A 27,669-nucleotide genomic window follows, 5' to 3' on the forward strand; every position below is an offset into this window, starting at 1 on the left:
TTGGACCTGCTTTTTGGTGTGGGGAGCAGGCCAGTCTCTGATCACCTCCACCTTGGCTGGTTCCGGCTTTAGGCGGCCGCTCCCCACCCGATGGTCCAGGTAAGATACTTCAGCCATCCCCACCTTGCACTTCTCCACTTTTACAGTCAGCCCAGCCCCCTGGAGTCGGTCCAGCACTTGTCTAACCTGGGACACGTGGTCCTCCCAGGTCTGGCTAAAGACACAGATGTCATCAATATACGCCACGGCAAAACTCTCCATCCCCCTCAGGAGCTGGTCCACTAGGCACTGGAAGGTGGCCGGCGCTCCCTTGAGGCCGACAGGCAGGGTCAGGAACTCATAGAGCCCCAGAGGGGTGATAAAGGCCGATTTCAGCTGGGCATCTGCATCCAGCAGCACTTGCCAATAGCCCTTTGTAAGGTCCATGGTGGTAAGGTACCGAGCTCCTCCCAGCTTGTCTAGGAGCTCGTCAGGCCTGGGCATGGGGTAGGCATCAGATACAGTGATGGCATTGAGCTTCCGATAGTCCACACAGAACCGGACCGACCCGTCCTTTTTGGGGACCAGCACCACCGGCGAGGCCCAAGGGCTGGCAGATTGCTGGATCACCCCCAAAGCCAGCATGTCCCGGACCTCTCTTTCCAGGTCCTGAGCAGTTTTCCCTGTGACTCGGAAGGGGGAGCATCTTATCGGCGGGTGCGACCCTCTCTGCACCCGGTGGACAGTCAGATTAGTGCGTCCAGGCTGGTTGGAAAACAGCTGTCGGTACGGATGCAGCACCCCCCTGACCTCAGCTTGCTGGGCAGGGGTTAGCTGATCCAAGAGGGGAATTGTTTCCAGGGGGGAACCAGCTCTGGTCCCAGGGAATAGATCCACTAAAGGGTCATTTCCCTGCTCTTCCCACTGTCCACACACGGCCAACACCACATTCCCCCTGGCATAATATGGCTTCATCATATTCACATGGTACACCCGGCGGTGGTGTGCCCGGTTCGACAGCTCCACCACATAGTTTACCTCATTGAGCTGCTTGACGACCTTGAAAGGGCCCTCCCAGGCGGCCTGTAGTTTGTTCTTTCTCACAGAGATGAGAACCATCACCGGATCCCCGGTGGCATAGGCACGGGCCCGTGCCGTGCGGTCATACCAGACCTTCTGCTTCTTCTGGGCTTGGGCCAGATTCTCCCTGGCCAGGCCCATGAGTTCAGCCAGTCTCTCTCAGAAGGTCAGGACATACTCCACCACTGACTCTCCATCGGGAATGGCCTTCCCCTCCCACTCGTCTCTCATCAGGTCCAGGGGGCCCCTCACCCTCCTGCCATATAACAGTTCGAAAGGCGAAAATCCGGTAGACTCCTGGGGCACCTCCCTGTACGCAAACAGCAGGTGAGGTAAGTACTTGTCCCAGCCCTGCGGGTGCTGGTTCATAAAGGTTTTCAGCATCATCTTTAGCGTCCCGTTGAACCTCTCCACCAGCCCGTTGGACTGGGGGTGATACGCTGAGGCCCAGTCGTGCCGGACCCCACATTTCTCCCACAAGCACCAGAGCAGGGCCGACATGAAGTTGGAGCCTTGGTCTGTCAAGACTTCCTTGGGGAACCCCACTCGGCTGAAAATGGTCAGGAGCGCATCGACCACGGTGTCTGCTTCAGTGGAAGCTAAGGGCACTGCCTCGGGGTAGCGGGTGGCAAAATCTACCACCACCAGAATGTATTTCTTCCCCGACCGGGTCGTCCTGCTGAGAGGCCCCACGATGTCCATGGCCACCTTCTGGAAAGGCTCCTCTATGATGGGCAAAGGTCTCAAAGCCGCTTTCCCCTTGTCCCGGGCCTTCCCCACCCTCTGACAGGGGTCACAGGATCGGCAATACTGCCGGACCGTGGTAAAGACCCCGGGCCAGTAAAAGTTCTGTAGCAACCTCTGCCGGGTGCGCCGGATTCCCTGGTGCCCTGCGAGGGGGATGTCATGGGCCAGGGACAGGAGCTTGCGGCGATACTTCTGGGGGACCCCCAGCTGCCTCCTGATCCCACAGGACTCTACTTCCCTTGTGGGAGCCCATTCTCGGTACAGGAACCCCTTCTCCCACAGGAACCTCTCCTGGCAGCCTCTCCTCATGGTCCGTCCCACACCAAGGTCGGCCAGGTCCCTGAGCTTCCGCAAGGAGAGATCTTTCCTCAACTCGGCCTGGAACTCAGCGGCTGGGGAAGGGATGGGGCCCGGTTCCCCCTCAGTGGCCAGGTCTGAGGCCTCCGCCTCTCTGAGCCGTGCCCCTCGGCGCTCCCTCCCCACCAGGGTAGGGTCCTGCGCCTCTGGTGCAGTACCCTCCCCAAAGTCAGGGTGCAGTGCCCCTCGCCGGCTCTGGCTACGGGTCAGAACCAGGGCGGTCTGGGGCTTGCTTGGCCAGTCCTCTAGGTCTTCCCCCATCAAAACTTCAGTGGGCAAATGGTGGTGTACCCCCACATCCCTGGGGCCCTCCTTGGCCCCCCATTTCAGGTGTACCCTTGCCACGGGCACCTTAAATGGGGTCCCGCCCACCCCCATCAGGGTCAGGCACCACCCGATCTGGGGCCATCACCTCGGGCTGGGCCAGCGTCACCTCCGCGCCCGTATCCCAGTATCCATTGACCTTCCTCCCATCCACCTCCAGGGGAACAAGGCACTCTCTCCGGAGGGACAGCCCCGCGCCCACTGTCACGGAGTCCCTGGGCGATGCTCTGGAACTGCTCCCCATGAAGCCAGTCAGGACTCTGGGGTAGTCGCCTTTCTGTGAGCAGCCTGTCTTCAAGACACACAGCTCACACAGCTTCCACCTTCCTGGGTCTGACCTCGGAGCATTCAGCATCCTCTGCCCCTCCGTGCGCTTCCCCCCAGCGAGTCCACTCAGGTGGGGCTCCTGGGGAAGCCAGAGGGTCCTGCACCCCAACTCCGCAGTCAGACGTGACTCTCAGCCAGCCAGTAAAACAGAAGGTTTATTAGACGACAGGAACATGGTCTAAAACAGAGCTTGCAGGTGCAGAGAACGGGACCCCTCAGCTGGGTCCATTTTGGGGGGCAGTGAGCCAGACAACCACGTCTGCACTTCACTCCATGTCCCAGCCAGCCCCAAACTGAAACTCCCTCCAGCCCCTCCTCCTCTGGGCTTTGTTCCTTTACCGGGCCAGGTGGTCACCTGATTCCTTTGTTCTCCAACCCTTTAGCTCTCACCTTGCAGCGGGGAAGGGCCCAGGCCATCAGTTGCCAGGAAACAGGGTGTCGGCCATTCTCTGTGTCCAGACTCCTGCACACACGGGCCCTCTAGGGCTCTGCAATGATCATACACCCTTACCCCACCCCCTAGATACTTAAGAACTGCCTAGGGGAAACTGAGGCACCCCCATACTATTCAGAGGAAACATTAAGAAGAGTCCCACTTCATCACACCCACCCTGTAAACCGAGCACCCTGAGTCCAGAGCCTCCAGCCCTCTGGCGGAGCTGGCCTGGGGTACTCTTCCCTCCTGAGCAGGTGGTAAACTGGTAGCCCCCCTTGCCTGGGTTGTCTGCCCCTCGTCCAGCTGAGTCCCTACCCAGTTAACCCTGGGTAGGTTGGGTCTGTTCAGTTTGTCCCTGAGCCCAGGGCACTGGGACCGTACGTGGCCTCTCTGGCCACAGTGATAGCAGCTCAGGTCACGTTGGTCCCCTCGAGCGGGTCGGAGGGGCCCGATGCCAGGCGTTCCCCGTGGGAGGGGGTTCTCCCTATTTCCCCGCTGGGAGGCCCCCTGGTGACTCTCTCTCTGCATCGGGGGGGGGGGGGCCTGTTCTTTTGGGACTCCTCCCGGCTACCCCCGACCGACTGTTCACAAACTCGTCGGCCAGCTGCCCTGCGTGCTGGGGGTTCTCGAGCTTTTTGTCCACCAGCCACAGCCTCAGGTCGGAAGGGCACTGATCATACAGTTGCTCCAGTACGATTAGGTCAAGCAGGTCCTCTTTAGCTCGGGCCCCAGCTGTCCACTTGCGGGCATACTCCTGCATCCGGTTGACCAGTTGTAGGTAGGTGACCTCAGGCGTTTTACGCTGACTCCGGAACCTTCTCCGGTACATCTCGGGGGTCAGCCCAAACTCACGGAGCAGGGCCTGTTTGAACAGTTCATAGTCCCCTGCCTCCGCCCCTGTCATCCGGCTGTACACCTCCACGGCTTTGGGGTCCAATAAGGGGGTGAGGAACTGGAGCCTGTCTGCAGGGTCAACCCTGTGCATCTCGCAGGCATTCTCAAAGGCCGTCAGGAAGCTATCTATGTCCTCCCCCTCCTTCCGCTGGGCCAGGAAGCACTTACCAAAGCTCCTTGCAGTCTTGGGTCCCCCCGCACTCACCGCAGCCGGGGCCCCACTGCTCCTCAGCCTGGCCAGCTCCAGTTCATGCTGCCTTTGTTTCTCCTTCTCCTGACGTTCCCTCTCCTTCTCCTCCTGCTCATGTTGACGTTGTTTTTCATGATCCTCCAGCTCCCTCATTTTCATCTCCCTCTCCCATTCCAGCTGCATCCACTCCAGGGATGGGGAGCTCCGCCGGGAGGATCCCCTGCTGGCTGCCGGGGTCAGGGTGCCCTCAGTATTCGCTGGGCTTTCCCCAACCCCTCCCCCAGGCCTAGGTAGGACGGGTCTCGGGATGTCCTTGGCAGCAGTCTGACCCCTCCCAGCCCGGTCAGGCCCCAGGGCCCACGCTGCGTCTGCCGGGCGGCTTCCCTCAGGGACAGGGATCGGGTCATCCAAGCGATCCCTCTCCTCCAACTGGGCAATCAGCTGTTCCTTGGTGAACCTCCCAATGCGCAGCCCCCTCTGCCTGCACAGCTCCACCAGGTCGCTCTTAAGGCGTTTAGCGTACATCTCCCTGCTGGCCACTCGCAGGCCAGGCAGCTTCCCACGGTTTCCAGGAAAAGCCCTTAGTGTGCCAGTCCTTCTTGAGGTCACCACCTCTTTGCCAGGGTCAAGCTGCAGATTCCTCCGCCCCTGGGACCGCTCGCTGCAATCCCCCGGGGGACCCTGTTACTGCAAAAGTCCTTCTCTCTGGTCACACATTCCCAGGGGTTAACCGCCTCCTGAAACCGTCTGTCTCTGAATCTTCAGCACGCCCGGTCCCCGTCAATCCCCCTTCGTTTTACTGTTCCCCAGTCACTTACTGCAGGAAGCGCCGTTCACGGGGTGCAGTACATCCCACCGCTGCCACCAGTTGTCACGGAGTGTGGGGGAGTCCAGGCCCTGCACCCCTCTTCCTGGGATCCACTGAGACTCTCAGCCAGCCAGTAAAACAGAAGGTTTATTGGACAACAGGAACACAGTCCAAAACAGAGCTTGTGGGTACCCCCAGGACCCCTCAGTCAAGTCCTTCTGGGGGAGCAGGGAGCTTAGACCCCAGCCCTGGGGTTCCCTGCGTTCCTCCACCCAGCACCAAACTGAAACTAAACCCCCCCAGCAGGTTCCCTCCTGCAGCCTCTGTTCACATTCCTGGGCAGAGGTGTCACCTCTCCCTCCCCCTCCTGGCTCAGGTGACAGGCTCTCAGGTCTCCCATCCCCAGGGCACATTCCCAGGTCAACACTCCCCCCTCCCTGCTGAGTCACATCGTCACAGAGTTTGCATAGGAGATTCCCTGCCTTAAGCTGTTGCAGTCCACGGCTATATGACTTATCCTCCCCTGAATTGGCTGTATTTCCGTGGTAGGTGCAAAGTTAGATGCTGGACATCATGCTTTGGAATCCTATGGGCGGAAGGCTTGTTAGAAATGTCAGACTGGCTAATTTTCCTTTCAGTTTGTTGAAAGCAGCTGGAGTGTGGTTTAGAGGGTTCTGACCATGACGAATGTCTCTCCTACGGCACCAAGTCGGGGCCTCTGCTCCTGCTGGAGAGAAGAGAGGTTGGCGTATCCGATGCTTCTAGGATGGTGCATGATGCTGTCCAGGCTCATTCCCTGGTGACAGCTAAAGGAGTAGGCTTAAGCACCAGCTTTCTGTGGCCTAGGGGCCTGGTTGGAAGCGGACCCTCTGCCCGGCCTGAGGCACTGAGGACGGGGCCATTGCTATGCTGCACTCAGGCGGATAGGACCCTGCCCTGCTGGGAGATGCTTTGTAAGTCTTCAGAAAGCTGCCTGCCACTATAGTGCTGGGCATCAGCCCATGGTCTCAGCAGGGACCAGCCCTTCTCCCCAGTACAGGGGCTTTCCAGTCCTCAGCAGGGGAGCACCTTCCAGCTGCACTGGACAGCTTGAGTCATGCTGCTTAGGGCAGGGTTCATTCTCTCTCCTGGGCCAGGGAGAATGGGGCATGCGACCTGGGGCTTTCTTGTGGTGGTGAATCGGGAGCCTAATGGTGGCAGCTCAGGCTCCCAAATGTGCCCTGAGCCCTGGGGGCAAGGCCTTAGCCGGTGTTAGGAGTAAGTGCTTCATGGCTGGTCATGTTAGCAGCAGCATTGAGCTGGGTCTGCTGGGTGAGAGCACCTCCCTGTTGCTTCCATTCACATCCTTGGGGGAAATCAGGGGGAGAGAAGGGACATAATCCTTCAAGCTAAAAGATGGCAAATACAAAAAATAGAGAAATACTCCCTCTCCCGCATGTCACTGTGTAATTAGCCTGTGGAACTCCTTGCCACATGATGTCCCAGAAGTCAAGAATGGAGTAAGGTTCAAAGAAACATTGAACACATTGTAGCGGGGGTCACACAACCAGCTGGAGTTTATGCTCAGGTATGTTTGGGAAGTGATTAAATGTTAGGTTTTTAGCTAATCTCGAACACTAGGGCAGAGGAGGTTTCTTGCACCTTGCTCTGACTAATCTGGCACTGGTCCTTGTCAGAGACTGGACGAGCGGGACGTGGGCTCTGACCCACCAGAGCGGCATCCCAACAACCCATCCTCTCCCAGGAGCCTTCCGCACCTGGGGCCATTTCAGATCCTCCTACGGCTTCTCCACTGCAGTGAAATGAGAAGAGAGAATCAAGAGCAGCTCGTGCACTGAGCAAAATGATCCTGAGGAGGTTTATTTGTGGCACCTCCGGCATGAATATTAAAATCCCTCATCACCTGGGTCCCTGAGACCTGCATTACTAAGTCTGCTGAGTGTCTCCTGACACTGTAGGAGGGTGACATGAAATGACTAATGGGAAAGATGAGATAATTGAATTGGCAGAGCTGGCTCATGTGCAAACGCTCGTTAATGAGAAAAGTAAATCTGAGCCATGAGTTTATGTACACTTTTTTTAGTTTTTTTTTGTTTTTTGTAATCCCAGCTCCTGGCCCCCTCAGAGCACTGAGTGAGACTCCCTCCCTGGCCAAATCACTAGCCAGCAGGCTCTAGCAAGCACCCCAGCAAGACCCAATGTGTAAGTGAAGAGCTAGAATATCCCTGTTCCAGACAGGAAATGGCTTGTGTCTTTTCCTGCCAAACCTCTCCCTAGCCAGACTCTGCGGTGCTCCGTAAAGTGATAGATTGAAATCCAAGCAAGGAAGAAGCGAAACCCTGTTGCAAACTGGCTTCCTCCCTGCTGGCCTGCGTTTCCCACCCCTCAAAGGTTAATCAGACCAAGCAACCATCAGTTTGCAGCTTCGTAAGCACAAGGGGCAGCTCCTATCCCTCAAACTTTCTGCTTTTACTGCCTCAAACCTTTCTGTCCTGCCGTTCTAGTCTGGATCAGTGTTGCTCTGTGTGCATGGCGTGCAATGTAAGCGCAGAGCGGGCTGGCCCAGCCCTGCCTCTAGGGCTGACTGGGTTTGCACGGTCACCTGGGAGCATCAGTCGCTGTACAGACCCCCAGGAAAGCACAGCCCCTGGCTTGAGGAGTTTAGTCCTTTGGCCCTGTAATGTCAGATGAAGGGATGCACCAGGACCCTGTGCACGGGGGAGATGTCGCTCTTGGAGGGCAGGCAAAGCAGCGGAACATATGGGCGGCCACGGCTGCAGATGCCACCTGCCGTGAGCCAGGCTGAGACTGGCTCCTTGGGCTCTGCTCTAGGGTCTGTGGGGGTCCAACCCCAGCGCTGGGGCATGGGGCAGCCTCAGCCCCGATTTTGGCCGCATGTTCCGTGTCCAGCAAGGGTGGGCTCCTCCCGTGAAGTTCACAGCGCGCAGACCTGGTAGAGGAGAAACCCCCAGGCGTCTTGCTGGCCTGCATGGGTGCAGGCCGCCCGCCCTGGAGAGCCACCCTGGCCAGGCCAGTCGCTCTAAGGCACAAGCCCAGGAAAGCTGGTGTTTTATCTGGGGGCAGGTGTTTCCCAGTGCTCTGAGCTGTGGCCAGTCAGAATCCCCTGGGGTTGGTGCTGGAGGGGACTGGAGTGGGAAGGTCCAAGGGTATTTTACAGGCCCGTCTCCGCTGGCTCTGGGTATCCCCGGGCCCGAAAGCCAGAGCGGGGTGGCTCCCCTCACCTCTTGCTCATCTCTCGGTTCCGCTGTGCCGTGGCGCGGGGCCCTGCTGCTGCCGCGGATGCTGGGGCGAGATAAGACCGGGGGAAGCCAGGAGGCGAGGAAAGCTACGAAACCGCAAGGCTGATGGGAGGCCCCCCGAGGAACCAGCGCGTCAGGGCAGGAGCCGTCACGGGGAGGTTCTGGGGAAGCAGAAAGAGACGGAACCAGGATGACGCCAGTGGGGGGCTGACTTGCCCCAGGGGGGACCGTGCTGCGGGGTGGCTCCTGGAGGGGCTGTCAGGCTGGGTGGCACCAGCATGGGGCTGCCACCCACCTCTCACCCCATCTGTCTCCTGCACTCCCACCCAGCCCCAGCTGCACATTCCTCTCCCAGGCCCCTCACTGCTCCGTCCTGCCCCTGGGGCCTGGTGCAGGGAGCCAGCTCGGTCTAATCCCCTGCACAGCTGCCTCTGGGCCGAGGGCCATGCACGCCCAGCCAAGTGCACTGGCTAGGAATAGATCCCAGCCTGCCGCTTGTGCAAGTCTCTGGTGTGGGGATGTGCAAGTGGGTGGGGGCTCTGTGTGACAACCTGCATGGGTCTAGGCGTGTATGTGTGTGTGTACATGGACAGGCTGGGGGAGGACTGCTATTGGGGGGGGTCAGGGAGAGCAACCCCCCCCCAGCTCAGCAGTTCTCCCCCTCCAATTTCCCTGGGCTTTAACACAGAACCCACCTGCTCCTTGTGCGGCCAGAGCTCCCACGAGCTCAGGAGCCAGCGACTCCCATTGTTCCGTGGGGGAGGGGGGCTCTCCATTGTTCTCTACAGAGTGGCTGATTTTCGAGGTTGCTTAGCCCAAGAGCTGCGGGGGGTGCCCGGCAGGTGCCGCGCACGTAGCTGCGTGTACGCGGCACGTCTAGTTGTGCGTGTGCCCGGGGGCGTGTGCAAGGCAAACGTGTCCTTGTGTCTCTAGCAGGGCACCGCCGAGCGTTTGGGGTCAGGCCGGGTGCCTGCATGCCGCGGGGCTGGGGTCCATCGCGGGTGGGGTACCTTGGGCAGCGGGGTGGAGGGGGGTAACTTAAACCAGGCAAAGGGAGAATGGGGCAGCAAGTGGGCCAGGGTCACTGAGCACCGGACTCTAAGTGAGACCTTATCCCTGCTCGGTAGCGGGCTCCTGGGCTGGGGAGAACGGCTGGCGGTAGGGGGCTGGGGCCATATGGTGGAGCGGGCTGCTAGCGTGCATTGCACGCAGGTGAGAGACAAGCACATGGCTAGCACACACAGTGCGGGGCTGGAGGAGCCGGCATCGTGTGTTCAAACTGTGTGTTCAAAGGCTTTAGCCTCTCCGAGCCTGTGACTTCCCCTCTCGCAATGCCCCAGCCCTCACCAGCCACAGTAACCCAGAACCCCGGCTGCAGAAACCCCTGTCCAGCCCCAGCCCTACAGCACCTATGGGCTCTAATCCTCACACCCCCTCTGGAGCAGGTTCGGATCACGCGCCCCATTTAGAGAGGGCAAACAGGTGCAGAGGGATGACTTGCCCGGGGCTCCCCAGTGAGTCGGTGGCAGAGCTGGGATCCTGACTCCCTTTCCCTGAGAGCAGCTCTTGCGACCTTGCTGCTCTCCCTGGCGGGCGATGTCAAACCCGCATGGGTGCTGGTAGAGGGTGGCACCATCTGGTGGCTGCAGCCTGCGGGTGCCCTAATCCCAAGTGCAGCTGCGGCTGGGCTTCTGCTCTAGCTCAGGGAGCTGCAAACGGCTTCACACAGAAGGATTTTTCTGCCCCCTTGAGCAGGTGAGGGAAAGTGGGCTGGCAGCCTGAGGTGTCAGACTGCTGCCACGGAGCCATTCATCGCCCAAAGCACTTTACAAGTTAAATAGAGCTATACCGGGGTGTCTTTGCCCTGCACTGACATGCTGCCACCTCTGGGGTGGGACACAGCAGCTGTTTAACAGCAACTTGAGACGCCAGTTTTAGGCCAGGAAGTGAAGGAGACAAGCTTGTGTCCAATCGAAACTGCAAAGGGAATTCAGGACGCCGAATGGAATTAGCTGGACTGGAATTTGGCAGAACACCAGCGTTCACGTCCCACCTCCCTGCGCAATGAAATGCTCTGGGCTTTTGCCAGTCAGATGATCGGGACCATAGCTTTACATTTCACGGGAAAGGCAGCACCTCCAGTGCCCCCTAACTGTGCATTAGGGCATCGGTTCCTGCCTGGCTTAGAGGGCAGAGCCCCTCCGACTGACTCAGCATCATTAGATCTTCCTCAGAGGCCTCCTGTCCTAGCACCGATCCAGCCCTTAGCTCGTACGCTCAGCCTGGGGCAGGTTCAGCTACCTTGGCAGAGAATGGACCCCATGTGTCTGTTCGGCGGAGCCCTTGTTCCATGGGCCGGGGGCTGGGGGGTGGAGGTGCTTGGAGAGGGGGAGGGGACACCAAGGCACAGGGAATGCGTGCTCTTGGCAGCCCAAAGAACTTGCTTCCTCTGTAACAGTGGTGGCTACAAGGCAGCCTTCCCGGCAGCGGGTGGGGTTCCTGCAGCACGCAGTGGGTCCCAGGGGGCAGTCAGAGAGCACGCCAGTAGGTGGAACTGGGGACTCCTGGGTTCTGCTCCCAGGTGCGGGAGGGAAGTGGGGACAAGCGGTTAGAGCAGGGGGGCTGGGAGCCAGGACTCCTGGGTTCTGCTCCCAGGTGCGGGAGGGGAGTGGTGTCTAGTGGTTACAGCAGGGTGAGGTTGGAGCCAGGACTCCAGCTCTGGGAGAGGAGTGGGGGCTAGTGGTGAGAGCAGGGGCGAGGCAGGGGATCAGCGCTGCTGGGTTCTGTCAGCATAGATGTCCTGCGTGATGTTAAACAAGCCCCTTACCCGTGGGCCCAGCTGCGATGCGGGTGCTGGGGCCAGGAGGCAGGGCTTTGCAAGGCAGTTGTTTGCACCCTGTGTGGTGCTCAGTATGTTATGGGGCAGCTCCTGCCCTCACTCACCCCAGCACGTCTAGTGATCCCAGAGGCCCCGTGAGCAGAATCCGGCCCTGGCAGATTGAGCAGCCCCCCTGCTCGGTGCCCTCCAACAGAAGCTCCCCCATTGCTCCCCGGGTGGGTGTGAATGCCTGTTTTACCCTGCCCACCCGGATGCTCCCTTTATTTGGGGTTTGTTACTGGGTCTCCCCCTCTCCCCCCAAATCCAGGTGTCCAGGAGGCAACGTGTGACTCTGCCTGGAGCGAAGCTGATGGGGTGTCCCATCTCTTGAGGCCGCACCTGGAACTTGTGGAGTGTTTTTCTGGGCTTTCTCCAGCCCCTTTTCCTGACTTGCTTCCTCTGGGATCTTGCGAAATATTCTGAAGGAGGTTCCCACCCCTGCACCTTTCCTGCTGCAGGACGGGCCCTGGCCGGCTCGGAGTGGAGTCCTCCAAGGGGCTGCAGCCAACGGGAATCCGAGGGGCTGGGTTTGCTAAAAATGTCTTTAAAGCACTTTGGAGCCGGAATGGCTGTTCTTTGTGCAGCGAGGATAGGGGGGAGATGTGGCGGGGGGGACGGGGGCGGGGTGGGGGGACAAGTCTCTTCTCTTTAGTCCAGGAAACACCATCCCCGTTCATCACGCTGTCATTCCCAGTAACGTGAGAGCTAGGAAATCAAAATGCCCTGGTTTTCCACAAGCACCACACTGGGGTCAGCACTGACTGACCCCCTGCCCCACCTCCCACAGTGAGTGAGATGGGGGGGAAGGGTGTGTGAAGGGGGAGCCCGACCCCGTAGAAAAGCCCAGCGGGGCTTGGCCCAGTACGACAGACACAAAGCCCCTCAGCCCCTGGGAAAGTTCTGATCCGGGTTCCAGATTCCCAGTCCGCAGCTCGGGACTCTGTGCCCAGAGCCACCCGCTCCCAGACTGGGGCTGAGCCCAGCTCAGACCCCTGGTGGTGCTGGATTGGGTCTTGGGGGGCGGCATCTGGCCCCATCTAGTGGAGAAAGTGGGGGTGACATGAGGGCCCTGAACCAGCTGAGGGGGCGGGGCTGGGATGGGTTCAGATCAGCCCTCTCCTTGGACCTTCTGAACCAGGGGCGGGAAATCTCACAAGCTCAGGCCTCCGGGTGCCTCTGCCCGCACAGATGCCAAGGGAGTGACAGGCCCTCGTGTATCGTACCATGGAGAAATGGGCAGGTTTGGTCCTCCTGGTCCCATTTGCCAGATGGCTCCGTGCAGCACTGGGCAGTCACTGGATGGCTCTGTGCAGTGCTGGGCAGTCACTGGACGGCTCCGTGCAGCACTGGGCAGTCACTGGACGGCTCCGTGCAGCACTGGGCAGTTACTAGATGGCTCTGTGCAGTGCTGGGCGGTCGCCGGACGGCTCCGTGCGGTGCTGGGCAGTCACTGGATGGCTCCGTGCAGCACTGGGCAGTTACTGGATGGCTCCGTGCAGCACTGGGCAGTCACTGGATGGCTCTGTGCAGTGCTGGGCGGTTGCCAGACGGCTCCGTGCGGTGCTGGGCAGTCACTGGATGGCTCCATGCAGCACTGGGCAGTCACTGGATGGCTCTGTGCAGTGCTGGGCGGTTGCCAGACGGCTCCGTGCGGTGCTGGGCAGTCACTGGATGGCTCCATGCAGCACTGGGCAGTCACTGGATGGCTCTGTGCAGTGCTGGGCGGTCGCTGGACGGCTCTGTGCGGCGCTGGGTTGCTCTGAAGCGCCCAGACCAGGCGTCACCCCCCACCCCCAAGCCTCGGAAGAGGGCTGCTCCGAGGCCTTGCCACAGGGCTGCAGGTGTGTCCCTGTTTTTTCCTTCCAATTGCCCCCAATTAATCATGTAAGAAGAAATGGACCCAAGTCCTCAGTGAGTGCTGGGGTCTTCTTCTCGATGCACCTGCTGCAGCGGGAGAGGGGGCTGGGCTCTAGGGGGCTCCTGGGGCAGCAGGCACCAATAGGGGCAGAAGCTGAAGGCAGGGGGGCAGCACAGGCCTACGAGGAGGCGTCGGCCCCCAGCGTCCTTTGTCATGGGTGATGCTGCACCCCCCGAACCAGCCCAGCTGTAAGTGCAGGGCCGGCTGCCCCCTTAGCCTTTTCCCCCTTGTAAATCGAGCAGATTTGGCCCCTGGCACATCTCTGCCGAGCAGCTGTTTGGAGCAGCCCCAGCCTTTAGGGATCGGGCCCGACGCCCCCTGGAAGTAAAGACACCGGATAAACAGCTCCGAGGATAAACACGCTGCCTTTGACCGCCCACGAGAGGGCATCGCAGCCTCACATGACAGGGCCGGCTGCTGGGCTCTGGGCTCGTTGGCCCCGGGGGGCTATTCGCCCCCCTGCAACCCGCTGGTGCAGACATGCTGGGCTGAGCCGCGCCGGTGCAAGCCACTTTTTTGCACCAGTGCGGCACGTCCGTGCGAGGGGTTTGCACCCGTACAGCGGGTGCACGGGCAGCCCCACGCTTGGCACCTTGGCTTTTGTTCCAGCCGCCTCCACTGCCAGAGGGCACCACAGGGGTCTGTGGGTCGAGTACAGCCCTGGGGGAGAGGGGCAGGGGCATTGCACTGAGCTGGGTTGGATCCATCCTCCGCTGCGGCCACCCTTCTGTCCCTGCCCAGACGCGTGCTCTGGGGAGCTGCGCTGCCCCTTCCCAGCAGATATGCCCCGAGGGGGCTGGCCGGCCTTGCCATGTCCGCCCCTCTTACCCATTCCTGGCTGGGGTGGGGAGAAGAGGGGCGGGGGTACGCTGCTGCTGAGTAGCCCTTTCCGCAGCCTTTCACCGAGCGCACTCAGAACGCGGCCCGCAGGGGGCTGGACATCATCCCTGCCAGGCGCCTCTGGGGCCTGACTCAGCGGGTTGGGGCCTGGCAGAGCTTTGTGGCTCACGTCTGCTCTGCACAGGGATCCGCGCACCCCCGGCTGAACCCCCGGCTGGGCGGGTCACTGCTCCGCACCCGAGGGCTAGACTGGGGCAAAGGGCCTGCAGGGCAAACATCACTCACCGCCCAGGGAACTGCCCTGTGCGCCAGGTCTGCATCACAGTGTGTGTGTGGTGGGGGAGGTCCAGGGCAGGGCAGAGCTGCAATTCGGTGCCCCTGCAAAGCCCCGCTGGGGGCAGGGAAGCTGGGCACCCTGCGCCAGGGATGCACCATCCCCCGGAGCCCGTGAATGAGGGAGGCAGGTGTGGCCTCCCCTTTGCTCCGCCCAGGGCAGGGTTGTGTCTATCCCAGCCAGTGCCAGGCTCAGCATAAAACCCAGTATGGACATTTGGGCCCAGGCTTGGCCCTGGCCGTTCCAGAGCCCTGGTGAGAAATGTGGCAGGGGAGCCCCCAACGCAAAGGTGTCACAACCTTCATTTTACAGCAGGAGAAATCGAGGCAGAATCAAGCTGGGACCTTCCCCACGTCACACAGTCAGAGGCTGAGCTGGGAATAGAACCCAGGAGTCCTGGCTCCCAATTGCCTGCTCTGCCCAATAAAATACACTCCCTGTTAGGCAGTGGTGGATTACGCATGGGGCCAACCCGGCCAGTGCCCAGGGGCCCCAGCCAATTGGGGGCCCCCCAGAAAATGGGTGTCCCTGTCCCCGACCCACTTCACCTGCCCGGTGCCCCTGCTGAGGAGCAAGGGAAGCCCCTGTGCCCCAACCCCACTACCTAGCAGGAGCGCTGGGCGGGCGGAGCAGGGCAAGTCCCCATGCCCCGACCCCACTTCCCATTGGGAGCACCGTGAGGGGGGGGGCGGGCTGCAGGAAGAAGGGATGGGGAGGGGGCCCCCACTTGCTTTGGCCCAGGGCCTCACAAACCCCTAATCCATCTCTGCTGTGGGGGTGGGCCTGGGCTAGGAGGCAGGGTGGTCTAGTGGATGGGATACTGGCCTGGAAGACCTGAGTTCTGTTCCCACTCTGACACTGACTTGTTGCAAGACTTTAGGCAAGTCCCTTCTCCTCCCTGTGCCTCAGTTTCCCCTCTGGCCCTTGTCTATTTAGCCTATGAGCTCCAGAGCATGGACTGTCTACCACTGTATCTGTGTAGCACCTGGAATGCCGGGGCCATGAGCGGGGGTCCCCCAGTGTTGCTGGTATGCTAATCCGACTACCAGCACCGCAGGGCTGTAACCACTAGGGACTGGATCCCCACCAGGGCTTGGCATATGGCACATCAGTCCCCATGTGTCTAACGGGCGGGGAGCAGGGGTAACTCCCCCCACAAGCACCCAGCTGGCTGGGGTTGTCCCTCAGGTCTGACAGCCAGGCCTGCTGCTGAGATGGTTCCTGTTAAAGCTCAGTTCACAGGTGACTTTTCCCGGCCTTGGGAGACCCACCCAGCATGGACACTGCTGCCCCCACTGGTAAATCACCCACAAGCTGGGCTCGGCTCTCCTGCATCCAGTGGGTCCCTACAGAAGCTCCTGCCTTCCTCCCCCAGGAACTGGCCTCCTGCGTCAGCTCCCACAGCGGCTGCCTGAGTATGGAATTAGGGGTCTAACATTACAGGCTGGTGCCCCCCTCCCAGCCCGTGAGCCAGGGGCTGCTGCTGAGCAGGGTGAAGGGCTGTGGATATGCATGAGTGTGTGTGTGTGCACACACGCACACCCCTGTGTGAGTCGCTCTGTGTGTGTCTGAGCGCACGGGCGCAGGGCGGCTCTTACAGCTTGTACTGGTTCCAGAATGGCTGTGTGGCTGGACATTTATGGTATGGGTTACAGATACGTTCTTTTCACAGTCAAGGGCACAGCTAAATCCAGAGCCAGGCATTTCCCTGCCAAGACTCCCAGCAGAACCCGCTGGCTGGCACCAAGCAGCAGACCCAGCCGGGGCAGCTCCCTCCCCCCCGCCAGATACCTTTCTGATTACACTGCACCCCTTCTAAACAGGGCTTTTCTATGGAAATTTCCCTTCAGAGCAGGTGACCTGTCACGTTAAGGGGCTGGGCTTTTATTAGACGGGATTTCAGATCAGGCAAAGCGTAATTTGGCTGCCCCCTGCCCAATCCCTTCCCCTGGTCACATGCAGCGTTGGCTGAGTGGTTAGAACGGGGGGCGCAGGAGTCCTGGGTTCTAGCCCCAGCCCTGGGAAGGCAGGGGGGTGTAGTAGTTAGATCAGGGATGGATTGGGGTGCAGGACTCCTGGGGTCTAGCCCAGCCCTGGAGGAAGTGGGGCTGAGCGGAAGGCAATAGGACTGGAAGTCAAGCTCTCTTTGGGTTCTGCTCCTGGCTGTTCCTGACACTGCCTGACCTTGCAAGGGACCTTGCGTCAGCAGCCCCACCTGTGATCCACCAGCACCCTGCAGCGTCTCCGCTGCCTCCCGGGGAGGGGCTGGTGGGTGCGAGCTTAATTCGTTCAAGATCAGTGAATGGGTTCACCAGGCACCTGCTGGGCTCCTGGTAGAGGTGGGGCTGGGGCTCTTACTGTGGGAGTCCTGGGGCCCTGGATGCAGGTGGGGAGTTGAACCCTTTGTGCTGGGATAGTTTCGGGCAGGAAGGGCTATGTGCATGTGTCAGGGAGATACCCAGAATGGGGAAGCTGGAGCAGTGAGGGGGAGGGAGGCGGAGTAAGCACAGAGCCAAGAGGGGGCCATGCACCAGGCAGAAGCCCCTGCTGTCGGTGTGGAGTGCAGGGGTTCAGGCCAGCTCTGTGATCTGGAAACAGCAGCACATTGGTGCTAAAGGGTTAATGGGCTATGGAGCCTGCCCAGGTCTGGCTCCGAACCTGGTGGGGTGCCCTTGGGGGTGCGCAGCAAAGAACCAGCCCCCTCCCCAAGGTCCCCCACCCACCCCAGGACCAGAGGCAGCAGGAGGGTCCCAGGAGCAGGACAGGACAGTACCAGCAGCCACCGGACCCCAGCCATTAGCACGTGGCTGAAGCCGGGCATGCTGCCCTCCCATCACATGGGGCCAGGAGACACACTGGGACTGCAGGTGAGTTGCAGGCTGAGGGTAGCCCAGGGCTCACCAGGGCTGTCGCTGGGGTAGCAATCCGAGCCAGGCGCGCCCCCTTTTTGCGCGGTCATGCGGGGCAGTGACAAAGGCAGTTCGAATCCCAAGAACCAGCCTTTAGAAAACCCCCTGGTGCAGCCCAGGGGTCCCTGTTCAGTGCCCCCCCATGCCAGGTCAGGACACCACTGTCTGTTCCTCTGCAGCAGGCCATGTTAGGAAACCATGGCACATCCCCACCTACCCCACCATGCCCCCCTTCCTCGGGCCCAGGGCTGTGTCCAGGGCTGGCCTTCACTGAGCAACATGGGTACCTGTGCTGGGGCATCCCCAGGGAGGGCCTGGTGGGCCCACCTGGCTCACTGTGGTTAGCCCTGCCCTTGGCAGTCAGCATCTCCAGTGTCTCAGCACTGGGACCCAGGCATCTCCCTGCACCCAGCCAGTTCAAACCCTCTTCCTGGGTCCCACCTGCCCCACGGAGCTGAATGCCCAAGCTAGAGGGACCCCAAGGTGGGGGGTTATATGGATGGCAGTGGTGTGGATGGTCCCTTGTCAGGAGCTGCCCTGGCCCCTCACAGGGAGATGGGCATGGCTGGGCCCTTGGCACAGCACCTCGGGAACGCCCCTCTGTCCCACACAAAGGGCCTCCAGGCTCCCCAGCTCGGAGAACCCATAATTACAGACAAATATAGGCCCATGTCCATGGAGATGGCGCCAGGAGCCACGGTGCCTCCCGAACTGGCCAGGGAGTGCAGAGCTCTGGGCAGGATGCTAGGCAGTGGGCAGCCCTGTAATCAGCCTGGCGTTCTCCTCCTGGATGCAGCTGCCTCCAGCCCTTTCTGTCTTTTAATTATGAAATGTCTCCCAAGGTAATTTGGGGGCTGGTGGAACAGGCCAGCCTGGCGGTCGGGGAGAACAGTATCCTCCTTCTACCTGCTGCCATGACACCTTGGGGATCCTAGCTTTCAGCCACTGTGGCACATTCAGCCCTTGGGCCCCTCCACTGGGGCTGTCAACAAAGAAGCCTGGGCTGAGACCATTCAAGCTCATTGCACTGCAAGGGTCCTTGGCTAGTCCTGACCTGGACTAGGTTGGAACAGGTGCTGCAAAAGCCAGAAGCTCCATGTTCCAATGGCCAGCTCCCTGCGCGCACAGCCCTGACCCCACAGGCCATGTCCTCTGGGCTTGTCCGCACGAGGAAGTTGCACCAGTGGTTTTAAACCAATGTCAGCAAACCAGGCCACCTCCCGTGTGGACACGCTCCTCTTGGTTTAAATGAGGCTTATTTTCATTGAACTCAAACCAGTTTGGAACTGGCTTAAGCTGAACCCAACAAAGCCCCTCCTGGAACCAAACTCAGAGCATCCCCCCATGCTGGCACCGGTTTCATACTGAAGTTAAAGTGGAGCAACTTCCTTGTGTAGCGGAAGCTGCCTTGCCCTGCACCTCATGCAGTCCTGAGCCGAGGGCAGGGTGGGGCGGGGGCCCGGGATTCCCTCCCAGAGAAGAGGCTTGTGAGTGGTTTGCATCTCAAGGCTACTCTTCTGCTGCACTAAACTGGGTGTTTGTTACCATGGGGCGCAGGGGGTGCCGCTGGCCTGTGTCTCCAGAGGACTGATCTGGATTATGGTGAGCCAGGGTGGTAAGGTTTGGTTTATTAGCAGGAAACCCTACCTGTTCTGCTCTCACCTAGGAGATGGCTGGTTTCCTAGTAACTGGCCAGGACTGGAGATACAGTTAATCCATGCAACCTCCACCGGTGGAGACGGTGCATATTAACCCTCTGGGAGCTAGTGAGCTCTGGGATGGTGGGTCCCAATTCATGAGCGTGTGCCCGCCCCCCCACCCCAAACGTTAACTGGCTTATTTTCTGGAGAGAAGCTGCCCGGAGTCTCTTACTAAATTAGCAATGTGATTTATGGAGTGTGATTTAGGAGTCTCTGACCCCTCCCCTCCCCTCAGCCTTTAGGTCACTGATTCCAATCCAGCCTGGTTTGGTAGTGGCTGAAATGGGCTATTTTCTCATGGCCCATGCTTGCAATGAGTTTGATGGGTCTCAGACCAGTTCCTTGCAGAAGAGGCGTGTCCACGTCACCAAAGCCACCCTCACTGGTGTTGGCAGTCCCAGGAGCGAGACCAAGGACTGAATGGGCCAGGAAGAGTGAGCTCCGGGTTGAGGGCCCCCTAGGGCAACAGCACACCCTGGCAGTGTGTGGCATGCCTGCCTGGAGTGTCCCTGGACAGAGGGTTTTGTCTCCGGCGCTGTCTGTCCACCAGCTTTCTCCGGCACACAAGTCACCGGGGTGTTCTACCGAGCGGGAAATCTGGCAGGGGTCTGCCCAGCGGGAGGAGCCTGGATTTGGGAGTAAAATATAAACCCAGCTGGAGCCCTTCCTGCGCGTGCGGGACAGATCAATTCCCCGCAGGCCAGCGTGCACAAAGTCCCTCCCCTCCTGGCCCTTGTGCTGTGGCCAGGCTGCTGAGGGCTGTGGAGGCCTGGGAACTCGCCCGCACACCTTGACCCCACATGGCCACAGACAGACACGTCTATCACCTCCACGTGCACCCACCCAGCCACCCCTGCTCTTCCCCACGGATGCACACCCGCTCGCACACCCCACGCGCACTCCCACAAGCACATCCTGCCTCCATGCATACCACACACACAATCCCTTCCCTGCACCCCCACGCTTTCTCCGGGTACACACACAGGCAGTTGCCCCCCCCCACACACACACACACTCATATCCCCGCAGGAGCTTCACCAGACTGTTTGCAACAGGACATTGTGTGGGGAAGATTTAATTCTTGGGATCAATTCTAGGACTGAGAGGCCTCCTTTTGACCATTAAACTGGGGAGGGTCTGAGCCATTAGGCAAGATGTGGGGGGTGCTGGAGTTTTTGGGGGCAGGCCGGAGGAATTAGGGGTCCCCTGAGTTTTGAGGGTGAGTCTAAGGGTGCTCAGTTTGGGACAAGCCTGATTTGGGGGGGTTAATGTGGGGGGGACATAGCTCATGTTTTTGAGGTGAGCCTAGGCCACAGTGAAAAACAGAGGGAGTTGCACATGGGGTCTGGCTCAGGAGAGCCCCACAGGGAGTTTGGGGTGGCCCTGGCCCAACCCCCCTGGAAGCAAAGCAGTAAGATAGCTCCGTGTTAAACCCCCAAGTGAATCCCAAGCAGCAGGAGAAAGACCCTGGCTGGCCCCCTAGTGCACAGGGCTCCTCCCCCCACCGCTGCCCTGGGGTTTCTCCCCATCTGGCCCCACAGGTGCCAGGGACTGCCCCGCTGGGTGGGGGCCCCCACAGGGTCAGGCCAGAAATGTGCAGAGAGGAGGGCTGGGGTAGGGTGACCAGACGTCTCAATTTCATAGGGACAGTCCCGATTTTGGGGTCTTTTTCTTGTATAGGTTCCTATTACCCCCCCCCACGCCCTGTCCCGATTTTTCACACTTGCTGTCTGCTCACCCTAGCTGGGGGTTCCCCCAGGTCAGGCCAGCCACGTGCAGGGAGGGGGGCTGGGGGGCCCCCCAGGATCAGGCCAGCCACGTGCGGGGGGGGGTTCCCCCAGCATCAGGCCAGCCACGTGCAGGGAGGGGGGCTGGGGGTTCCCCCAGGATCAGGCCAGCCACGTGCAGGGAGGGGGGCTGGGGGGCCCCCCAGGATCAGGCCAGCCACGTGCGGGGGGGGTTCCCCCAGGATCAGGCCAGCCTCCTGCAGGGAGGGGGGCTGGGGGGGGCCTCCACCCCCGGGCTGCCCCAGGCCGGGCCCCGCCTCCCCTGGCCGGGAAACGCGCGCAGCGCCGGGGTTATTTCGGGCTCTGTGTCTATTTTGAGCGCGGCGGGCTCGGGGATTCCAGCGACGTCAGCTGAGGCCGGGCTGACGTCACGGGGCCCCCGCCTCGCGAGCCAAGCCGAGCCGAGCCGCGCCGGGTGGAGCGCGCGGGGAGCGGCTGGGGGCCCCCCGCGCTGGGCAGGGGGGCCGGGAGCTCGCGGGCCCCGCCCCGGCAGGAGGCGGCGGAGAAGCGGGGAGCTGGCGGAGGCGTGCGAGTGAGCAGGTGACCGCCGGGGGCAGGGAGCCCCGGGGTGTGAGTGTGCACCCCCCCGTGCGTGCGCGCCCCCCTCCAAGTGTGTACCCCCCCGTGCGTGTGCGCAGCCCCCCCGTGCGTGTGTGCACCCCCCCGTGCGTGCGCGCCCCCCTCCAAGTGTGTACCCCCCCATGCGTGTGCGCAGCCCCCCCGTGCGTGTGTGCACCCCCCCGTGCGTGCGCGCCCCCCTCCAAGTGTGTACCCCCCCGGTGTGTGCAGCCCCCCCCCCGTGCGGCCCCCCCCCGTGTGTCTTCCCCCCTCGTGCGCCCCCGGTGTGTGGGTGGGGTCGTGGTGTGCATGTGTTTCTGGGAGGAGGGGCAGAAAGTCTCATCCCATTCTTCCCCCTCATCCCCCCCAGCCTATACCTATGGGACCTGCTGTCTTGGGGAGGGGGGGGTCTCTTCCCCCTTTCCTGGCCCCCTTCTGGACTGAGCCTCCTGCCCCCAGATCTTTTTTCCGTGCATTTGCTTTTGAGTTTTACTTTATTTCCTGTGCAAAGATTCAGCTCGGGGTGGGGGAGTCAGGGAATGGGCTGCGGAGCCCCCTGTCCTTGGGTCACTGGTTGCAGTGGTTGTGGGTTTTCATGATGCTGCATGGAATGAGCTTGGTGGGTCTCAGCCTAGGGAGCCCCCGGCAGAGTTGGCATGGTTGGCATCGACTGCCCGCCCGCCCCCACCTTGCTGGCTGAGCAGCGAGGCCAAGGAGTTTGCAGGCTAGAGACTAAACTGCCCTGTCAGCCCACTGGGGGGCAGGCGGGGGGTGGGGGCAGTGATCTGTGGGGCGTTTCTAATGCAGCCATCGCTGCCGGCCCTGCACCCAAATGACCCGAGGAAACTCCCCGCTCCGCCCAGCATCCGGCATTTCTCCCTCTGGACCCCTGGGATCCAGGCTGCCCCTTCATGCTGACGCAAGTGGTAGGACACCTGGCACGCCCCCACCAGGCAGCGCCCATCCCGTGCCCTAGACTGTGACCATTTCAGCACCTGCCGTGCCCTCGTCCCAGCCACCCACCTGCCTCCCCGCTGGTGGGCCCCAAAGAGAAGCCAGTCGGCGCTGAGGAGCAGTGCAGGGGGACGTGGCACCACCAGCCTCTGGTTTAACGGCCCCCCCAGCTGTGCCCGGCGGAGTGAGGCCGGGGCAAGCTGGGCTGTGGCATTGAGCCATTTCAGGAAGTTAATTCACTCCTGAACCAGTGTGGCTGCAGCCCGTCCCCCTGGGGGGGTAGCTGGGTGCTCTCTGCTGGGCATCCAATGCCTGTACAGGGCAGCTTGGCTGCTTATGTAAGTGGCAGTGTGACACGGCTGGCACCCAGCCCGATGCACACGTTGCCCTGGACGTGTCCTCCTGCCAGCCGACTCAGGCTACTAGGGGAGCTGTGGACTCCCCTTGGGCCTCTCCACACCTGATCAGGCTCCGAGTGCCAGAAATGTACCTGCATTATGAGGGCAGAGACCCCGGATTTCACGGCTGCTGCTCGCCGCCAGCCAGGCGGATTAGTACATGGCAAGCCCAGCCAGTGTTACAAGGCATGAAACAGGATACACATCCTCATAGGGACCTTCTGTGCACCGGCAGGAGGCAACAGGGGCAGTGATTTACAAAGCACCAAACCCCAGCACAGGGGCTGAGGGCTGGTTTCCAAGCCCCTTTTCACACCGGTGCAGCACGTTGTAAAAAGTGCAAAAAGCCCCAGTGTAGACCAGCCCTGGACCAGTGGTTCTTAACCCCTGTACTTTTGTGGGCCGCATATGCAGCTGTCTGTGTTATGTGGGCTGCATCTACACAATCTCTATACTGCCTGTATGGCCCAGAGGATGTCCCCTGGCCTGCAGCTGTGTGCTGACTAGGCCAGAGGCGGAGAACTACTGGCGTAGACAAAGTGTACTGTGGGCCAGCTCAGCCGGGTTCCAGCAGCTACACCAGGCCCTGAGATTGCCCACAGTACAAAGCCCTGGCTGGGATGATTTAATTGGGGATTGGTCCTGCTTCGAGCAGGGGTGGGACTAGATACCTCCTGAGGCCCCTTCCAACCCTGATGTTCTAGGATTGTTCCACATGAAGCAAAAAGAAAGCAGGGGGGTTGGCAAAGTGCTGGCCCAGGTACAGCAGGGCAGAGCAAAGCCGGCACGAGCCACGTCTCGCCTGCCTCCCAGCCAGAGTCAACTTGTGATCAGCAGGCCAGCAACCACCTAGTAAGCATCTAGCAATTGCATTGGGGGGAGCTGGGAGTCAGGACTCCTGGGTTCTATCCCCGGGCCGGCCGCTGACTGGCTGCATGATCCTGAGCAAGTTACTTGACTTTGTACCTGTTTCCCATCAGTGAAATGGGGAAGCTTGGCCCAAGGCACAGGAGATGTGTGTTGTCATTAGCATTGTAACATGAGCTGTCCCGGGGCTTCCTACCAGGGCGGCTGGGAAACCCACAACCCCCTTGCACAAAAAGCTGGTCTCTGGCAGGCCTTACATGGGCGGGGCCTGGGTTCGGATCATCCCTCATGGAGCAGCTCTGCTGCGTATTGGGGGGTGGTTGAGTTCATGGGGAGCCCAGCACTGGGACCCCAGGGTTCTCTTGCCACCTCTGCTCTTGTCTCACTGCCTGTCCTTGCCCCAGTCTGTGCAGGGGGGGGAACGCTCACTGCCCGGGGGGGCTGCGGGAATTAGTCAGCTCCGCTGTTGGATCCTCAGCGGCGAGTGGGCTTAGGACAAGGGGCTCGGAGCGTCTACACAGGCACGGGGGGAGCTGGTCGGTCACTCCTCTGACAGGAGCTGGGCTGAGCAGAGGCCCTGAACCGGGCTGCCGTCTGCTCAGACCCTCGGGGGCCGTAGCAGTTGCGGGGACGCATTTGCAGTCCTGCCAACGTGTTCCGATCTTGTCGGGTCCAGCCAGGCTGGGACCTGACTCCCCCCCCATCCCGAATGCCAGCGGTGGTGCGGGCTGGTCTCCACCATTACAGGGTGGCAGGATCGGGCCCTTGGGTCCGCTGGCTCCGCGCTCCCCTCCCGCCTGCACCGGGGGACCGGCCGCGTCCTGTGCGCGGGTCTCGCTAGGCAGAGCTGAGCGCCAAAGAGAGGAGCGGGCTCCAGCGGGCTGCATTGGTGTCCGTGTCCGGGAAGAACCACGGCTCTGAGCAGAAGCCGGATCCACCCCCCGTGAGACTTCAGGGCAGGGGAGGAACAGCCGGGGGTCCCAGTAGCTGCTGCCCGCCCACCGTGCTTGTCCCTAGGGTGGGGCAGGGGAGGTGGCCGCTCCCCATTCTCTCCACCCATCTCTAGCGCTGCACATGCGAGGGGGCTCCGCGGCAGAGCCCTGGCTATGGGGAGCGGAGGGGCACCAGCGCTTCACCTCCCACCCTGCAGTGGGGCACTGGAAGTGAGGGGATGGGTGGGGGTGCCTTGCCAGTGGGGAGCCCCCCAGCCCGAGCCGGGAATCCCGTGACCCTTCTCTGCCCTGCGACAGAGCGCAGGGGAGGGGATGGCGGCTTTGGAGCGCAGTACGCGGCAGCGTCGGGAGGGGATCAGAGCGGTGGGGCTGGGGGTGCAGCAGCGGCCCTGGGCTTTGCAGTTTGGGTCAGTGGCTCTCAGCCCCCCCCTGCTCCAACCTGCTCCAGCGCCCCCGGATGGAACCCACCGAAGCGACGTCCTACGCGGGCTCCCCGGGTCAGTCCGGGCGCTGCCCAGGGAACAGGTCCTGGCGTCGGGGATCTGGGCGGTGCGCCCCTTCCAAGGTGCCGTCGCGCAGGCCAGACGTGTGTCCTGTGGCCTTCCACAGAGAGAGACTGCGGCCCTTCGCAGGCAAAGCCTCTCTGGTCAAACTAGAGCGCAGCGCGCTTTGGGGACCCTCCCTCCCATGGGCCGAGCCCACAAAGGGGGGAGGCTGCCCCCTGCCTGAATATTGAGTTGGTTTTTCAAGAGCTTTGTGCCTGCCAGCTCCTGGACCCCTGTAGTACAGAATGCAAATGAGTGGGGCCTAGTGGTTAGAGCACAGGGGTGATGGGGGCTCGGACTCCTGGGTTCTATCCCTAGTTCTAGGAGGGGATAGCTGTGTGGAGGGGTGTGACGAAGCGGGACTGTTCTTAATGTTTCCCCTGAATATTGTGGGGGTGCCTCAGTTTCCCCTAGGCAGTTCTTAAGTCTCTATGGGGTGGGGTAAGGGTGTATGATCGTTGCAGAGCCCTAGAGGGCAGGTGTGTGCAGGGGTCTGGACACGGAGAATGGCCGACACCCTGTTTCCTGGACCTGATGGCCTGGCCCTTCCCCCCTGCAAGGTGAGAGCTAAAGGGTTGGAGAACAAAGGAATCCGGTGACCTCCTGGCCCGGGACAGGGACAAAGCCCAGAGGAGGAGGGGCTGGAGGGGGAGGGAGTTTGGGGCTGGCTGGGGATGTGGAGTGAAGGGCGGACGTGGTTGTCTGGCTCACTGCCCCCCAAAATGGACCCAGCTGAGGGGTCCCGTTCTCTGCACCTGCAAGCTCTGTGTTAGACCATGTCCCTGTCATCTAATAAACCTTCTGTTTTACTGGCTGGCTGAGAGTCCCGTCTGACTGCGAAGTTGGGGTGCAGGACCCTCTGGCTTCCCCAGGACCCCGCCTGAGCAGACTCGCTGTGGGAAGCGCAGGGAGGGGCAGAGGAGGCTGAATGCTCCGAGGTCAGGCCCAGGAAGGTGGAAGCCGGGGGAGCTGTGTGTCCTGCAGACAGGCTGCTCCCAGGAAGGCGACTGCCCCAGAGTCCTGCCTGGCCTCGTAGGGAGCAGCTCCCGAGCATCGCCTGGGGACTCCGTGACAGGGGGGACTCCTGGGTTCTATTCCTAGTTCGGGGGGGGGAATGGAAATGCTGCATTCGAGGTGGGAGCTGTTAATCTCTTCTCTCTGCAGTCTGATTACAGCGGAGCATGAGACTTCCCAGGTGTGTGGGGGGAGGGGAGTCACTTTTGGATCCCACCAAAGACCCTGCCCACCCCCATGTCCTGAGCCAGTGCAGAGCACACAGGTCCCCCCCCCCCCGTTGTGCCTATATATGGTAGTTGGCATGTTCTTGTGAGGCCGGCTGACGCGAGCACGCACCACCGGAACGCTGACGTCCCGCGCCGGGGAGGACTCCCCATGTCAGTGTGCGGCTGCCGGACAACGCCCCCGTGGGCCCCATCCATGCCTCTGCCAAGCTCCCGCTCCCAGCCACTTCCTGGCCAAGCCCCCGGTGATTGGAACCAGCTGTGCTGCTGAGCCTGGCTTCCTCCCCGCCCCAGGGACGGCAGCGCGCCAGGTGGCTCTCCGCTGCCCTCACTGCACCTTCGCCTGCACCATGCGTGTCCCAGGGGCTTCTCCAGGGGGGCAGAGGCCCCCTGAGCCATGGCACCCTGCCCGCTTAGCCGGTGCTTGCCCTGCGGGTGTCAGCCCGGCTTGCTGCCGGGCTCTTCGCTCCTCGCCTGCTGTAGCGGCAGCAGGCCGGGCTCTCGCGCGTCCTGGTTCTTGGCAATCGGAGCAGCCACCACAGGCACGAGGCCCGGGAGGGGAGGGCGGATACCTTGCAGAGGGGCTGCAGCCCGTGGTTCAGGCAGGGAGCTGGTTCTGTTCTGGGTTCTGCTGGTGAAACCCTTCACTCCGGGGGAGCCATGTTGCTGCTCCCTGCCTCAGTTTTGCTGCCTGTGAAATGGGGGAGAATGTGAAGCGGAACGATGGGCGTGGGGTGAAGGCACGCCTGGCCTGCGGGCTTCTTGCTCTAACCACTGGACCCTGCTCCCCTCCCAGAGCTGGAGATGGAGTCCAGGTCCTGCAGACCCACTTGGCTGGGCTGAGGGCACCCTTGGCCAGCTGCAGCCTCCAGCTCGTTGAAGACAACGGGGTGGGGGAGGGTGGTTCCCAAGATATGGGTCTCTGGTGTCCGTGCATGAGAGCAGTGATGCTACAGAGACAGGAGACTGGTAGGGGCAGCTGCCTCGCTTGCCAGGCGTCCACCCAGCCGATCCTGCTGCATTCGGCCATCCCAGGGAGCACAAACCGCTGACCGAGAGAGAGAGAGAGGCTTCTAAACCGGTTAAGAGTAAACCCAGCAGCCAACTTGTCCCAGGCCCACCTGCAACATAGGGAATTCAGGCTGGCTTGTATCTTCTGCTGCCAGCCTTGAGAGACCCCCTCCCCCGGCGATGATTTAGCTCCAAGCTGCCTGAAATCTTCCTCTTCCTGTGCCCATGACGGGTGTTAACGCTGGGCTCTCGGTGGCCTGTAAGCCGTCGCTGCTGGTTGAGGCGCTGTTCTGCAGCCGGGGCAGGAGACCCAGCATGCAAAGCTCCCGCACACGCAGCCTCGGGTCATGCCTGAGAGAGGCTCTGAGAGTCCA

The sequence above is a fragment of the Lepidochelys kempii genome, chromosome 20 (genome assembly GCF_965140285.1).
Source record: "Lepidochelys kempii isolate rLepKem1 chromosome 20, rLepKem1.hap1, whole genome shotgun sequence".
Classification (NCBI taxonomy): domain Eukaryota; kingdom Metazoa; phylum Chordata; order Testudines; family Cheloniidae; genus Lepidochelys; species Lepidochelys kempii.